Here is a 17,541-nt window from a genome sequence, read left to right as displayed (position 1 = left end):
AAAGAAAAAAACCCATAGTCTGAGCATACTGTAGATAATTTAGCCCATGCAGTTCTGATTCCAGATTCCAGAGTAAAGAGGTGGGTACATTTATAGTGAAGAACATGCAGCAGGGAGAGTGTCTTGTGGGTTTGGGTTTGATTCTGACCCAGCCCCAGACTTGAGCCCCCGCTGGTCTGTGTACACAAGAGGTCACAACTGCCACCTCCCCAGGTTTTAATTCTTACAGTAGCATCCAATAGTAAGAAAACCACTTGCAAAATAAATGGTGCATCAAGTGGAGATTCGTCTCACTAGACGAGCAATGATTGGCAAGAAATGTCTCACATCTAGCTACAGAGACCTTAAAGCTGTTCTGTTTGAATCATCTGAAGTCTGGGAGGGTGAGGTAGTCAACGTATAATTATTGAATGTAAAGAATCCTTTTCTATGTATTTTAAGCACATTTTGTTGGAAGAAGCATTGTTCTCAATGTGCTCATAATCTGAAATTATATCCTCAGTGTTTAATAGGCATAAAAATTTAGTTTTATGCATGGAAATTAAAATATTTGAGGCATTTGTCCTGAAATATATTTTTTTAAGATTATCAATTTAGACTGTAGAGTTGCAAAATCTTAGATAAAGATAATAAACTTCTGAGTATTTCTGTTCAGAATGAAAAAAAAAATTCTGAAATAGTAAAATTAAAAAAAAAAAAACAAACACAGTATATTTTGATGGGTTAAAATGTTCACCTAAGCAAAGACAAACTTCCAGTTAATAGTAGTAATACTAATACCAGTGTTGTAAAAGTTTTATAACTCAATTCAAGTATGAGAATATATGCCCTTTAAAAACATTAAGCTGTTATTTTTATCAAAAACCACTCATTTTATTCTAATATGTATGAAAACAAATTTTGCAGTTTTTTAATGGTTATCTATTAATTGAGGGTTTCTCTTCTACTTCATAGAAAGCATCAATTAAAATCTTAAAACATTAACCTCTGTTTTACATTTTTCTCCAAAGAAAATGTGTTATTTAGAAAACAAACATTGTTGCCTTGTGATCAGGGTTATTTTTTTTCAAATGAGCCAACACAACGGAATAAAATATACGATCTCAGTGGCTGAGGCTGACTCACTTCCTGTTTCAATAACAAAAATGTCATCAGCTAGACTCCAACCAGCACAGTTTGTCACTGTGTTTGTGGCTTTTTTTGTACATGTTGCCAAAGGTTCTTAGGGAAAATACACTCATCATTTTCATACCAGAAAGGAGACTCTCAGTGAGCAGATTTGGCTATGGCTGTTGCCTTGTGTATTACTTATGTTATAACCAATGCTTTCTTAATGTGGGGAGAATGCTTGTCTGGCTGCATAAAACAGTACTGGGAATTCACAATTCACTCATGTCACCAAAGTGCTAACACCAGTGGTGGTTTTCCAAAGAGTGAGCAGTATGTTCAAGTGGCAAGGTGAAACAACAGAGCTGAGAATCAAAGGCTTAAATGTTTGCTTGCCTTATCTAAGAGACTGTTGGATCTTGGACTTTCATTTAACATCAACAGATGATAATATTAAATAAGATGATCTCTATGTTTTCTTCTAATAAAAAATTCCAAGATTCTTTTCCTAGAATCATGAAATTCAGTTGGCATTCTTTGCTTGGTCAGTGTATAATGTTCCCTGAATTTAGAACTTGATCCCCTAGCGATTCACTGGTTTGATTTTAAATGATTCATCTGCATGAGTCATTGCCACATGCCTCCAGGATTGGATGGCTATCTACTGCATTGGTACTACCTTCTGTGCAAATTGCAGTAAATCAGCTGCTAAAGATTCCAGACTGTGCGTGCCCCTGGTCACATCAGCTGCAAGACCACATCCATGACTTGCAAGACACACCTGGAGGGCCTGGGAAGAAGAGGATCCAGGTATCTAAATGGACTCCCTAAATGCCATTCCAGGCTGTCTTTGAGGTTTACGTGGTTTGGGACAGATCCTCAGGAGACAGAGAGGCATTTCAGGAATCCTCTAGATCTTACCTGAGGAAAGCTACTCTGGTGACTCATCAGGTGTGACATTCCCCTTAGAGTCAGAATGAAACAACATCCTATTCAAGAGAAGAGGGACTTTCCTGCAGCTGATGGGGAAACTTAGACAAAATCCAAGTCATTCTTTTGCCCAGTTTTAGAAATCTCCATGCCTGTATGGAAGCATATGGATCTTAATGATTTCTTGTTCAAAATCCTTGTAGAGAATGACATTCTGGCCATGTTTCTCCCTCAAATGTGTCTTAAAAATTCATCAGAGTCTAACTATAAAGGCACCATCCAGTTGTAATAATTAGCATCTTATTTGCATTCAGTTCATTTCAAGTTTTACGTAAGTGTCTAATCTGGTGATAGGCATTGTGTAATTGCTAAGTAAATATTTGCCATCAGTTACAAAGAATGAATAAAATGGTCACGGCTGTTTTCCTGTCCTTGTAACCCAGGGTTTTATTCTTCATGAGTAGTGTGTGCATCAGCCTTGCATCATGGTCTTATGTGTCTGTGACTCCCTTATTGATAACTGGGCATCCACTATGGACTCAGTTACAAAAACATTATGGAAGACTGTGATTCTATGTAGCTTCCAAAAATGATGGGGATGCCCTGTTTTCTGTAAAGCTTGACATTCCTGAGGAAGGGGGTTGCAGCTATTGAAAAAAACACCATCCTCAGGAAATGAGTTCACAACCTGGGTCATGGCCATGGACAATCAGGCACAACCTGGGGATACTGAAATGTGTTTGGACCAATGCCAGGGTTTCAACCAATTGAAGAGTGACTTAGTCCCTCCCTAACAGTCAGAAGCAATTTGGGTCTATAGGTCCCATGGATAACAGGAAAGATCCAAAGTCTACTCCTGAATTGCTTTGGTTTACCAAGAGTTTATGGGCTGAGTATCAACTGGTGCTGGTCATTTCTGGTTTTGCCCAAAAAAACCCCAACAGTTCAATCATTTAATAGTCTCTAGCTCCTCCTTCCCCTTTAGGCCTTCTCCCTGACAGTTTGCTCTTTGCTCCCAGAAATACTCCTCCTTCCATAGATTGATTGATGACTGCAGGCTACTTTCACTTCCCATTTTAAGATTTTAAAATTCCCCAGTCTAGATTCTCACTTTAGAATCTTTGCTGTAAGCTTCTGATCCTCAAATCTTTCTAGAGCCTTAACCCCATTACTCTGAGATCACCTGTAAACACTGCAGTGTTTCCCAGTCTGGAACAGACTAAGCTATTCCTAGACACAGCTCCACTTCTTCCCTTTTGTGTATTGCATGAACTGTGCCCACAGTTTTCCTCACCCCAGAACCCCACCATGCCTCTCCCAGCTACCTCTCTCCAGCCGTCCCCTATCTGAATAGACCTCTTCCCCCTTGGCCTGTTAGCAGCACCTGAGTCTGTACTGTTTGTTTGAGAATGATCTTGTATCTCTTTGGATATGGGTGCCCAACATAACTGTTTCCCTGCAGCCCAGTCCACTCATAGATCCATGGCTTGGCAGAGAGAGCTCTCAGGCTGAGTGACCATGGACCAGCCTACCTTTCTGTACCTCAGTTTCCTCCTCTATAGGAGGAGAACACTAAGACTGACCTCATGGAATCCTTGTGAGGAGAGAAGAAGATGCACGTAAAGGACCTGGTAGGAATTGACATACGACAGAAACTCAGGAATCACCTCCTACCGACACCTGAAGATCACAAGAGCAATTGGCTCATTAGCTTTCCCAGGGAAGGCATTTCTGCTCCATGTACTATTATTGGTATCTCTGATTTGGGGTTCTGAACTTGTGTGCTTCACAGGGGCTTCAAGTCCCCTGTGTCACTCAATAGTGACAAACCAAAATAAAAGATCTTGGCAAATGATTAGCAGCCATTCCTGCTGCTGTGGTCATAAACCCTGTTGCTATTTTAGGGCCAGTATTGTTCAAGCTGGATTTAGTTTTCCTTTGCTGTCTATTTTGGCGTTGACTTGCTCTAAAAGGGCAGGCTGCACACGGCGTGTCAAGCCAGTGGCTTGTCTGTGGTCTTTGTCCAAGTTTACTCAGTGAGGAGATCAGCAATGGGAAAAATAAAAGAACCTGAAAAAAAATCACCTTTCATTCAGTCTTTTTTAAAATATATTTTTAAACAAAGAGATGTCTTAGAAAGTGTTTTGCTTCTACTTGTAAAACCAGAGGAAATAAGATTTATCTAGTAATGTGAATTATTGGAAGAAGAGAGAGAGAGAGTGAAGATCTTTCTACAATGTCTGTCTCTACATATATGGATTTCTTGCTCTCTTTATATATATATATATATATATATATATATATATATATATATATATGCCAGTTTTTCTGTGTGTGTGCATGTGTGTATACCCATGTATATCTGTGTACATATATGTAATGTGTGTCTATGTTTGTGTATGTATTTGTGCATGTGGCTGCGGGTAGTTCTTCATCTGCTCATCTGTTTTCTCTATAGGATGGATTTTTGAACCCCAGGAAAAAAATGTCTCCTTAAACTTATGAAAGAAATCTGTCAATATAGCTTAACCACAATGTAAATTGGGGGGATTAACATCTTCTAAGTGTTTCAGGTTATTTTTTTCAAGTACTGTTTACCAATTCTGAAATTCACTGTCATGCAGCTACAGGCACCTACCGGCCTGTAATAGGACAGGAAAAAATCACATTTTATTTGTACTTCTTCTTTATCAAACTGTGTCAATAGAGTGAGCTTGACGAGTGACAGTTTGCCTTTTTACTGCAGAGGGTCTGTTGTGGCTCAGCATCTAGTGCTTCTCTGTCCCTAAGAACCTTAGCATGGGATTATGTGATAAACCAGGGACTGGCGTGAGGAGTTTTGGCTGTGTGATGCACCCTGGACACCACATGTTAAGCTAACAGTGACCCTTCCTACTCACAAGGGTTGGAGTACTTTTTATTGGCCATTCTGAAGGGAAAACCAGTGTCATTCCCCCTTTCAGGACAGGTCAACAGAGTGAGAACAGTGGCAGGACAGTAGGTGTGACAATTATTCTAGGTGTCATTGGCCATGGCCCTAAGAAAACGAAGGAATATGTTGTAGATTACAACTGAAAAGGTTTGAATCATTATCAGAATTCATCAGTGACCCATGCCATATCTAACTGGGTTTACAGGAAATACATTCCCAGGTGAAAAAACCTTTGGCACTCAGTCCAGACTTTCAGTTCAGAGGACACTGAGTTCCCAGTACAGGGGAGTGGAAGGTGATGTCATCCAAAAGATATTCCTTGCTTCCAAATTAGAAAGGGTGTTCAAAGTTCTCTAGTACCCACACACAGATGAAAAATACGTCTCTGAATAGCTATGAGCAGCTTTTTGACAAACAGATGTTCCAGAAAAATCTCATGTATATAGTTTCCTTTAGAGAATGCTCCATGGATTCCACATGTACATTGGAAGCCTATGTTCACTTAAAACTTTCCCAGAAGATATCGTTAGGAGTGAAAATCCAAAATTAGCTCTAGGCCAAAAGTGAATAATTTTGACAGTCACTCTAAGATGGTTTATATTTTTGGAACCATATATGGGTGAAAATAATGATTTCAACAAGGGGGAAGAAGGGGGGGAGGGGAACTTTTAGCACACAACAGAAAAAAAAATGCTTTAACTTTCACATGTGAAAGAGGTCGAATTCTCAAGACTTGCTAAATGAAACTCCAGGTAGTTTTAAAATTCCCTTTCACTAAAAGTTTATTCGAAATGCTTTATCAACTTTCAGGGCTAAACCACTAAACATTGCTTCCACTAATTAATATTTAACAGTTGGCTAGCATTTCTCTTCTGCATGTGTTCCCTTTTCATAACTAAAAACTAGTCAAAATTTAATTGAATTTTGATGATAATCTTAATAGCATCATTCTCTACATTTACTCCTTAAAGCAATTTCATTTTTGCAAATTGCTTTTGCATTCTTTATAGCTAGTTACATAACTTATTTTGCTCAAAGAGTAAATTAAATACTTACTGATGTAAAGTTGTTTTGCTTTTTCAGAATAAACACAAATATGTCAACAAATGCATAGAAAAGCATCTCATCTCGACAGGATTCATCAGTGTTCATTATTAAGTGTCTCTTAGTACTATTTCTAGCAGGGTACATAAGCCTTCCTCATAGCTCTGGGAATGGGCATTGGAATAAAGTACTAAATTATGGCTTTTCTGGGCGTGCACTCAGTCTAATCACCTGTTAGCTGACACCCCTTACACCTCAGAAGCTGATGAGCATCCAGATGGGGCTCCAAATTTAGAATTTTGAATGATATCCTAGGGGTCTTGGGCATTTAAAAATCACTTTGCAAGTCTCATCAATTTTAGAAGAACTTTCCAATGTGGAACAGCAGCCAAGAGCAGCAAACTTAAGCAAATACCCTCTTTATAAGAAACTGAAATTCTCAGAGAGAAAATACTGATGAGTGGAAGCAATACAGGAGTGAAAGTGAAGAATGGCCATAGGAGAGAGTTGTTACTATTACTACTACGAAAGACATTTTTAAAAAATTCTCTAAAGTGGTAATGTGTTCGGGGTTCGTTTCCTAATGGCTAACTTTTTAGCAGAGCTGGGTTGAAAGTTATAGCTCTAAAGAGCACAAGTACAGCTGTGAGCTTAGATGTGCCCTGAGGATGTGATCACCCCAGAGACTCAACTACTATGTAATTTGGGGTGCGGGTTCATTGCACCACTCAGCAGCCAGCTACTATGTCTTTGTCATCAGTTTTGTTGAATGTCAAAAATCACCTATTTGGAGACACCTGTGTGCAAGAGAGAGAGGTGGACTCTGAGTGATGTTCCCTAAGGCTCATCATCCTCTCACTTAGAACAGCTTCTTGTCTGTGGGGAGGGAAGCCTTTAATACACTGATGATAGCATTGGGAGGCACCGCAGGAAATGACGTGGCCCAAAGTTCTAATGGAAACCTGGGGGATTTTGGCCTTCAACCAGCTACCACTCTCTGAACCTGACCACTAGAAGTGTCTTCCTGCATGCACCTCCACCCCTAGGCCTTAGATTATCTTTCAGCTGACTTTCCTCAATTGTGGTGACCTTGCCCACCAAGACACCACTCATCAGAAATGATGCCCTCTCATCTCCAGGTGTCACATGAACACTGTTCCTAAGTACACCATGCATTTCCTATTCTAAACCATCTGTGGCTCAGGTTGGAGCTGGCAATATACCCACTGGCCGGCTGAGTAAAGTCCTAGTTAAAAATACACAACTAACAGACACAAACTCTCTTGTAAAAAAAAAAAAAATGCCCTGTGTTTTTAAATTCAACAAAAGGGCAGAACTTAAAAAAAAATTCCTAGGAATCTGACTTTTTTTCTTAATGTAAAAATAACTAAAGTTCAAATCCAAGTCACAAAGGCCAATGGTTTGGACCTTCTCAGTGATTATGTACTTTTAACAACAAGATTCACTTGTTGATCTAAATGATATTTGGAAGCATGTAGAAAAATCTCATCACTTTTTCTTAGCTCAGGAGGAAAGAAAAAGCCATTCACATTGATTTATCAGGAAATATGCACTGAGAATTTTTAAATAAATGAAAAGTCACAGAAATTTGGGAAGTCTGAGAACATGAGCAACTCTGGAGCAGCTTCTCAATGCAGGCAACTATTTTTTAAGACAGTAAACATGTATTTATGATATGCATGGTCTCTTGGTAAATGCTGTTAATAAAAACAAAGTTACATTTGGTTTCTCTTCTCAGGAAAACTGCAGATTGAGATAATGGCATGACCTTAGATCCTACAGGACACTTGACTATGGTAGGACATGGTTCTGCCAGTAAACACCATCATTTCCTTGTATAGTCACATGGCCATTATGTAGCTGATTATTAGGATACACATAAAATCCTCTATATCTTTGGTATTATTGTGTCCACTGTATTCATACATACCTCTCTAATACTAGCACTTCTTATTTCTGCACTAATTCTCCACCAACACCCTGTGTCACTTTACGAGGGCTGAACAGCATTACAACAGGAGGGATCTAATTCAAGAAAGCTATCTTTCTCCAAATTCTGATCTGGTTGAAGCTCTACCTTGTAGTATGTATTAAGATTCCTCAAGTGAAATGTACTGGTGCATGTTATAATAAATTCACTTGCAGAAATTAATTTAAAAAACCTGTTTCTCACCAAATCTAAAACTTAGAGATGTTAGAACCAGCTTTCTTACATCTTTTTCAGAAGACCTAGGGACTTGAGCTCTTCATTGACAAAGGGGACTGATACTAGCTTATCATTTCCAGAGGTGGTTGGGTGACCATAACTGCTTCAGTAATTACACAGGCATAGATCTCTCCTGCCCACAATGATGCAGAGTGCTACAAAAAGTCATTTTATTCATTATTTTAGACAACAATGAAAAGGGTTTCATAAGCACTTAAAATCCAGTGTGCTGGGATGCTTTCCATGTTGCTGGCTAATCATCTTCATTCGAGGGTTAGTGCTGATATCAAAATAATATCCCCCACAGCATCGATCTTCTCCCACCACCTTTCATGATCATAGGCAACCCCACCGGCAATAGCACTGTGACTGTGGGTGGGTGGCTAGAGGACAGGCTTTGAAGAGTCCTCCACTTCACACAGGCAAGGCTGGGTTTTTCATTGTGTTCTGTGACTTCTCTTTCAAGAGCTGCTATTACTGGACTGGCAGGCCTGCTTTACATAACCCTTCACTCTGCATTTATATCTTCCTGGTCCTCTAATAGGATAAAAAGGAAGAAAGGAGCATAACAGGAACAAAATTTGCTTTTGAATATAGCGGCCTAGTCTTCTCATGGGATCCTTAGGGGTCCACCTTTCTTCTCTACCTTGCCTTCAACTCTCGGTGACCTGTTTCTCACTGGAGTGTGGACATCCGGGATGATGGGTGCAGGCTGCCAGAGATACCCTACTGCAAGAATAATATACTTTATCGTGACCAAGCTCTGGCTGTACCACCCAACTTTATTGGTTTTAGTGTGTTTTGGAACAGACTGAAATTCGCTTACTTTCTTAAAGTCTCTGTGGTTCAGACAGTGTAATATGCTTGAGTTCTTCCGGCCTCTGGGGAAAACCTATACTCTCTTGAATTAAATAAGAGAAAACTACCCTTCAACATAATCCTAAATCAGAAGTAAGAGGCATAAATTCACGTTTCAGACATGGTTGAGAACATAGCCACACATTCTGCTGTCATCTTTCCTTTAAAGGATGGAGCCTAGTTCCCTCCATTTTTGTGTAGGCTGGGCTCTGTGATTCCTTCTAGTGAGTAGAAATTGATAAAGTGCTTACAGGTGTGTGTTGGACCTGCTTAGAAGCATATGGTTTCTCCTTTTATTACAGACTCAGAATTACTCACTCTGGGGGAGGTCAGCTGCCATACTGGGAGGACACTCAAGCAGCCACAAGAATGGAGGGCTCTGGCAGAGCCACATGAGATGTCTGCAGTGAGTTGGTGAGTCCGGCAGCCCCAGGCGAGCCTTTGGAGAACTGGGATCTCATCCAGCATCTTGTGCTTAATCTCAGGAGAGATCCTGAGTCTCTCTTCCCAGCTGAGCTGCACTGGGAATTCCTGAAATCTATGGGCATTCTTGACCCACAGAAACTGTGAGATCATATAACTTTTTTGTTTTAAGCCACTAAGTTTTGAGTTAGTTTGTTACAGATGGGAAAAGCTGATGCTATTGAAAGACAGAGCTGTGGATGGAAATCCTAGGAATTTGTTCTCATTGTCTTGACAGTGCATGTTTAGATTTTTGGAAGGACATGCACATGCATATATCATGTATTGACTAAAGTTAGTATTGTGTGAAAACCTGAGGGTATGTGTTTCTGACGGTTATTTCATCTCTCCATCTTCTTGTTAGTCTCATCATATCACTATGTTTGCATATCCAACAAGAGAGACATACATTTTTCAGGCAGTAATCACAGACACCATGTATCCTATGTGGTTGAGGGCCAAAAGAAATATAGTAGTACCTTTCCAGCCATAAACAACAACAGACAAATGGGGACTATTTTGCATGAAAGAATTCAGAGAAGCACAGGAATCACCTTTTAAAAATATAATTCAGCCAAATATTTTTATTCAGTAGGAATGGAAATGTCTTGTAATTCTTGACTTTTTTTTTTCATTTCTCATTTCTCTCCACTTTTGGGTGATCCTCATTGTTTCTAATTCTGTGTTGTTTAGATCATTTTAGCAGATGGTAATCAACTACCAGACAGATCTCAAATTAATAGCAAATGGTCAGATTTCCTTGGAGGCATTTTGCCAAGCCCCCTCAACCTCAAACTGATGACTCTGAATGTATGGGGGTGGGATGGGGAGGGATGGTTGGAGGTTTCTGGGTAATGCAATACATTTTAGGACTCAAGATTTAAAAAACATTACATGATAATTCTTGTCCAGTATAGAAAATTTTAAAAATATAGATGAACCAAGGGAAGATAATACAAATTACAATCACACAAGCTAGAGATAACTGGTATCAAGATGCCAAGGTGGTCATGGAGACGAGCACTTGGTGGAAGGCAGGGCAGGTGGAACTCCTGGGACTTGAGGCTGCCTTGGGAAAGAGGAGCACTAGATCTTTCTCTAATAGACAACATGATGTATAGAACTAGTGGAAACTCTGAGCACTTGCTAACATTTCACTGCATATACCCATCTAAGTTTTCATCTATGTATTGTGTATTTACTTTATCAGCTATCTTTAGCCTATCAAGATAAAATAATGCCCACCATACTGTTTGACAATCAGCTTTATTTTCTTTAAGAATACATTACATGGGCTGGGGGTGTGGCTCAGTAGTAGAGTGCTTGCCTAACATGTGGGAGGCACTGAGTTCAATTCTCAGCACCATACATAAATAAATAAAATAAAGGTCCATTGATAATTAAAAAATTAAAAATACTTTATATATTTTTCTGTATTAGTGAATAAATATCTGTTTAATTACAAGGGCCCACATAATAAACCATAATAAATGAGTACTCAGTCTATAATGAATATCCCCATTGCTAATAAGGGGAAGGCAGAGATTAGAAATGCTGGATTATAGGACATGCATTTTGAGGCTTTTGATATATTTTGTCAAATTACTTTCAAAAAAGTTATATTGATCTGCACTCACATTGCCTGTGTTTTGAAGCGGACATGCAACTCTTTTTACCAGTCTGTCAGCACTGTTTGTTTGTTCCACATTTTAAGCAATTGCAAGAACACACATCACAGTGGTCCTCCAAACCATGCAGCATCATCTTAATTCATAGGTTAGACAGAAATTCCACTGCTGTGGAATTAAATAGCTTCTCCTCTTATCTGTTCTTTTGCCTACTTTATCTGTGAAGGAAAACTTGGCTTAGAGAAGTTAGATGAATCTTTCCCAAATCTGAATCCAAACTTAAGGTGATTGACTCCCAATACCAGGAGCCTGACTTCTACACCCCATTGTGTCTGGTCTCTCATACGTTCCTATCTCCTTCCCACCTGCCCAAGATACATCAGGAGCTTCCAGTATGAGCCCTGGCCCCCTGGCCTCTGTTATTATGCAAGCTTCATCCATTTCCCTTGATCCTATTGGACAGGTTCACTTGAAAAACTCTATATTTCAAAGCAGCTAGAAGATTTTGAATAGTCTCAACATAAAATGACAAGTGCTTCAGATGATGGATATGTTGATTATCATGATTTGATCTGTACTCATTGTATACATGTATTAAAAGATCACATGCTCCCTCATAAATATGTACAATTATATGTTAATTAAAGAAAATAAAATTAAGAAGTTGAAAAGCCCCACTATGATTAGATTTACTTTAAATTTTTTTTTTTGTAGTTGGACACAATATCTTTATTTTATTTACTTATTTTTATATGGTGCTGAGGATCAAACCCAGCACCTTGTATGTGCTAGGAGAGCACTGTACTGCTGAGCCACATCCCCAGCCTTGATTAGATTTACTTTTAATGCATAGAATATTAGAGGCTTCTGAAGGCAAATACTCTTCAATCTTGTAGACATTGAACACAGATATTTTTTGATATGGATTTTGGTATAACGTATCTATAATACACATGGATGTTCCAAGAGAAAGAAATCCCTGGTAACTAGGCCTTTTCTGTTGCTGTGACAGGGTCACAAATGCTACAAATGAATAGAAGTGTTCTCTTTGTTTTCTTTTCTGGCTCTGCAAACATGCTGGCGGTGGGGGGATGGGGACCCTCTTTCAAAAGAATCTACTACTCCAGTTTTTGGTACTTGTGTCTTCACTTCCATGCAGTGTTAGTCACGTGGTAAAAGACACATCTGTGTAGGGGCTTGAGCATCTGCCAGCTAACGCACTCAGACAATTTAAATGACTTCACGTTATTGCACCTTCAGGATGTAGCCCCAAACTGTCACGGCTGGGACAAGAAGGAAAACCTGACCCTGCAGTAGATGACTTTGACAGCGATGCCTCACAAGGACGTGTGCCTGCAGAATTAAAACAGGGTTATGTTGGCACTTTCTAGGAATAGTTCCTACCTGTTACCTTCACCTGTTTTTTTTTTTTTTCTTTCCAAATCTCCAAGTTTCTTTAAAAGACATCCCAGGAAGTGGGATATTACCAGTGGCATGGAGAGTCATGGAAGTTAAGGAAGGAGTTGGCTGCACACCTGTGTTCTCCATGTTTCCGCTGCTACAGCATCCTGGTCACTACTGCTAAGATCACTGGTCTGGATGCTGTGTCCCTCCAAAATTTACATGTCGAAATTTTACCACTAAGATGGTGGTTTTAGGAAGTGGGGACTATGGGAGATGGTTAAGTCAGGGTAGAACCCTCATGAATGGAGTTAGCTTTCTTATAAAAGAGGCCACAGGGAGCTGCTTCACCCCTTCTGCCATGTGGGGGAAACAGAATAGACGCCATCTATGAAACAGGAAGTGAGCTTTCCCTAGACCCGGTATCTGCCAGCACCTGAAACTTGGGCTGCCAGTCTGAAGAACTGTGAGAAATAAATTCCTATTGTTTATAAGCTCCTTGTTTTATGGTATTGTGTGATAGTGGACTAAATGGGATAACACAGTGTGTAATATGTTAAACGCACCCTCTTCCCCCACAATTTCATAACTTAAAACAGTTCTATTTTTTTCTCATGATTTCATGGATCTGGTACTTGGGAAAGGCGCATGTGTACGGTTCTTAATTGGGAATCTCTCATGTAATTGCAGTCAGATGTCAGCCAGGGCTGGTGTTCAAGATGGCTCAGTCATATGGCAAACATTTGGTGCTGTATGTTGGCTGAGAGCTTAGCTGTGTCTGTCAACTGGAGCACCTGTGGTGACCTTCCGGAATGCCAGTCTCAGGGTTGCTGGGCTGATTACATGCAGTTAGCTCACTGGCATGCTGTCCTCAAGCAAGTCCCCTAAAGGCTGTACCACCTTCTCTGATTGCTGTGGTTTAGATATGAGGTGTCCCCCCAGAGCTCCTGTCGTAATGCAGGAATATTCAGTATAAAATGATTTGTGAGATTGTGAGAGCTGTAACCTGATCAGTCCTTTCTAGTTTGAATGAACTGACTGAGTGGACAGCAGGTGGGGTGTGACTGAAGGTGGTCAGTCACTGGGTACAAGTCCCAGGAGGGTACATCTTCCCTGCAGCCTCTTGCTACTCCCTCTCTCTGCTGCTTGACCCCATCACGAATTGAGCAGCTTTCCTCTGTTAGGCCCTTTCTCCTCCATGTGCTGCTTTACTTTGGGCCTAGCAGGAAATGGAGTTGGCCATCTATGGACTGAGACCTGTGCTACTGTGAGCTAAAGTAAACTTTTCCTTCTCTTAGTTTCTCTTGTGGGGTATTTTAGTCACAGCAGTGAAAAAGCTGACTGAAACACGGACCCAACTTCAGATGTCTTGCAGAGCCATGTCCAGCATAATCTGTTAGTTGAAGCAATTGCACATTCAGCTTGGGTCAAGGGGAAAAATCTTGGATCCCACCCACCTCACAGTGGAAGAAATGCTAAATAATTGGGCAATATCTTTTTGAAATGGCCCAATTAATACCGTGTTATGTACTTCACCCTCAAATTAAATGGTGTGGCTTTTGAAGTCAACAGATTGACATCAAGGTGCAGAGCTATGTGCTCATGGTTGAATATAAAGCACTTATTATTTCTGTTTCCAGTGAGCATATACTAAAGCTCCAGAGGTTAATGACTTACCCAGTAATCTAGGATGGGTGATCTTCCTCCTCTATAAAGTGACCATCACTTCTACTTACATGAATTGTTTGGACACTATCATCCTTACAATTTTGTCAAGTGTTTGCCACAGTGAGGTTGTCCAAGAGAACTTCATAGCAGCACTCAAATAATCAGGCATTGTTTTTATTATTAGCAATGGGAATGGTCCACTCAGATCTGTCTAAGTGGCAGGTGCTACATCTTGATGTGGCATACACGTCAGGTGGGAGATCAGTATTTGCTAATTATAATTAAGCTTTACGCAGGATGTTTCTGACTGCCAACATAAACGCAACTCCCCATAGATCAGCTTGCGAGAAAGTTTCAATTATGAACCTAGATTCATTTTCTATTGGAAGATAAACACTGAAGTAGGATTTCCTGCTGAAGTACACTTTGCTAGACTGTGTCTTATGCCTCAGCTTATGAGTATCTCACTAGAAGTTCTTTATTTGTTCAGTTGTACATTTAAGTTTTTGATGTTAGCTTTTTAAAAATATTATTTCTATTGCATGAATATACACATATCAAAAATTTACTATCAACTATTTCAGTTGTACTGTTGACTGGTGTCAAACTTATCTATGGTGCAGAGCAACCATCACTACCATCTACTCCATCACCTTTCTCGTCTTTGCAGAACTGAAACTCTGTTCCTATTAATTAATATACCCTTGCTCCTCCCTCTACCCAACCCCTGGCAACACCATTCTACTTTCTCTGATTTTGAACTACCCTATATAACTCATTTCAGTGAAATCATACAGCATTTATCTTTTGTGAGACATCTATTTTATTTACTATAAATAATGTTTTTCACTTACTATTGTGTTTTCTTTCTTTTGAAGATTGAGTAATATTCCTTTATGTGTAGTCTCACATTTTGCTTATCCATGCCTCCTTCAAGAGGGCACTTGCACCCTTGGGCTATTGTAAATAATGTTGCTGTGAACCTGGGGGTACAGCACCTCTTCAAGACCCTGCTTTCAATTCTTTTGTGTATGTACCCGGAAGTAGAGTTTCTGCATTTAATATAATCCTGTGCTTAATTTTCCGAGGAACTGCCTTTGTGCTTTCTACGGTGGCTATGCCATTTTACATTCCACAAGACACATGAATTCTAGTTTCTCCATATTCTCACACAAATGTGAGTTTTTTACAGGAGGAAGCAGCTTGCCTACCCTCTATTCTCTGGTACCTTAATTTCACCAGCACATTTGGTTCACACTGTTTTCTTTTGAGAAGAAAATGCCCTCAGTCTGTCTCTGAAGAATCCTGTTTTCAAGGAAGCACATAAGAAAAAAAAAAAAAAAAAAGAAACAGCTCAAATAAGCCAGAGGGGAAATGCACTTTGGACAGACTTCTGACCTAAGTGAAGTGCTCACCTATTTTGTTATTAAGCATAGTCCTATCTTTCAGCCAAGCTTCCTCACCAGCTAGATCAACACATGGACTGTGGACACTGTGACATAGTGTCCCATTCTGAATGTCCCCTCCTGTCATAAGACAGGAATGAGGATAAAGCCTGCAGTGTGATCCCTGTAATCCAACACCTTGATGCTAAATCCTGGGGAACTTTATTATTTACCATCTCCATTTGCCACTGACCTCAAGGTTTCTGTAAATAAAACGTAATTGCTTCCCACAGAAATTAGGGGATGTCTCCTGTAGAAATATCATAAGGTAACAGATTCCACTGTTCAGAAAAAGGATACAGATTAATGGAATTTTTCAGGTGATCAGGGAGATAGACACCCATCCTTAGATCAACTCACTCTTACATGGAACCAGGATACAATGTATTTTCGTCCCCAAAGGACCAGTATAGAAACATTCTAGAATTTATCAGGCATATTTTTTATGTAATTGCTTACAAACTTTTCATGATTGGTACCAACACTTCTCTTGGAGTGAAGAGTGTTTTCAAATGTGTTTGTTTTCAGAATAAATCTATTTCATAGCCCATTATTATCCCTGAACAATATGTACTTCATAATTTGAAATTTAAATGTAGAAAGTAGCAAGGACCTTTGTGGACTGGTGGAACTAAACAGGTTTTGTGTCTCGAGGCTTGATGGAAGGTCAGAGAGAGATGGTCAAAGGTATTTAAGGTAAATGCTATGGATTAATTCATCTCATGGTGGTAAAAAGGCTGCCCTAACAGAAAGTTAACTGGATCTATCTCTATTACTTCCAATTTTCTGAACTCTATTGAACTTGAAGCTTTGTTGACAATGTACTAAGAAGAATTATTAATTGTATCTGACTATATTTATATTATCTAGATATGTCATCATGAGAGTTCAAGGAAAATCTTTGCACTGAGGAGACCCCAAGTTCAATCAAAATGACTGTTATCTGACATCGCCTTGGAAACTTGTCTCCATCATGGTATAAACTGTAAGAGCAACAGGATAGCAAGCAGGGCACCGCTCAGTGGGAGGAGTAAGCAGATGGAAAACAGTGGTTTTGCAGTTTTAGGGTTGATAGGAGTTAATTATGATGTAAGTATGCATAAGAACTTCATTATCTTTGGAGGGCAGAGGCTGCTATTAGTTTAATACAGAATTTTCTGCAATGTTGTGTTCTCCCTGAATTCTCGAGTAAGCCTTGCTCAGAACATCACTGTCCAGCCTCAGAAGTTGCAGCTCCAATCAGCAGACCAGTTTGAAGCATCGTGGGGAGTGGGGATGTCACTGCAAATTCTGGGCAAGGAGGGTAGGAACCTCCAGCTCAGAGCTTCCAGGGCTCCTGGGGCTGTCTGTGTCCTCCCCTTGCAGGTGAGTGGCTGGTATTGTGTATGTGCCTGCTTCATTAATCCATGACAGATTGAGCGGAAACAACACTTTTAAAAAAAATTTTCCTAGTTTCTCTCTCAGCAAAATGACATTACTTTAAAAAAAAATTTTTTTTGAGTACCAAGCATATGGAGTCTAATAAATTATATCTTTAAAAAGACAGGAGATGTCCATTATAAAACATTATATTTTTCATAGATGTTGCACTTAGTAGTCCCACTTAAAATAACCATAAATCCTTAAGTTATTCCTACAAATTTACATGGGCCAAAAAAAAATATTTTTCTTTCAATTTTAGGATAAAGATCATATAACTAGATAACCATAAGACACTGGATTCCTGTCTAAAGAACAATGTTTTGATTTAACTCAACCACAGACCTGGTAGAGATCCTGCTGTCTACAGATCCTGAGTCAACATGAGAGTTCATTTTCAATGAAATGCTGAAATGATTC

Source organism: Urocitellus parryii, chromosome 9 (assembly GCF_045843805.1).
Source record: "Urocitellus parryii isolate mUroPar1 chromosome 9, mUroPar1.hap1, whole genome shotgun sequence".
Lineage (NCBI taxonomy): Eukaryota > Metazoa > Chordata > Mammalia > Rodentia > Sciuridae > Urocitellus > Urocitellus parryii.
This window is presented reverse-complemented; position numbering follows the sequence as displayed.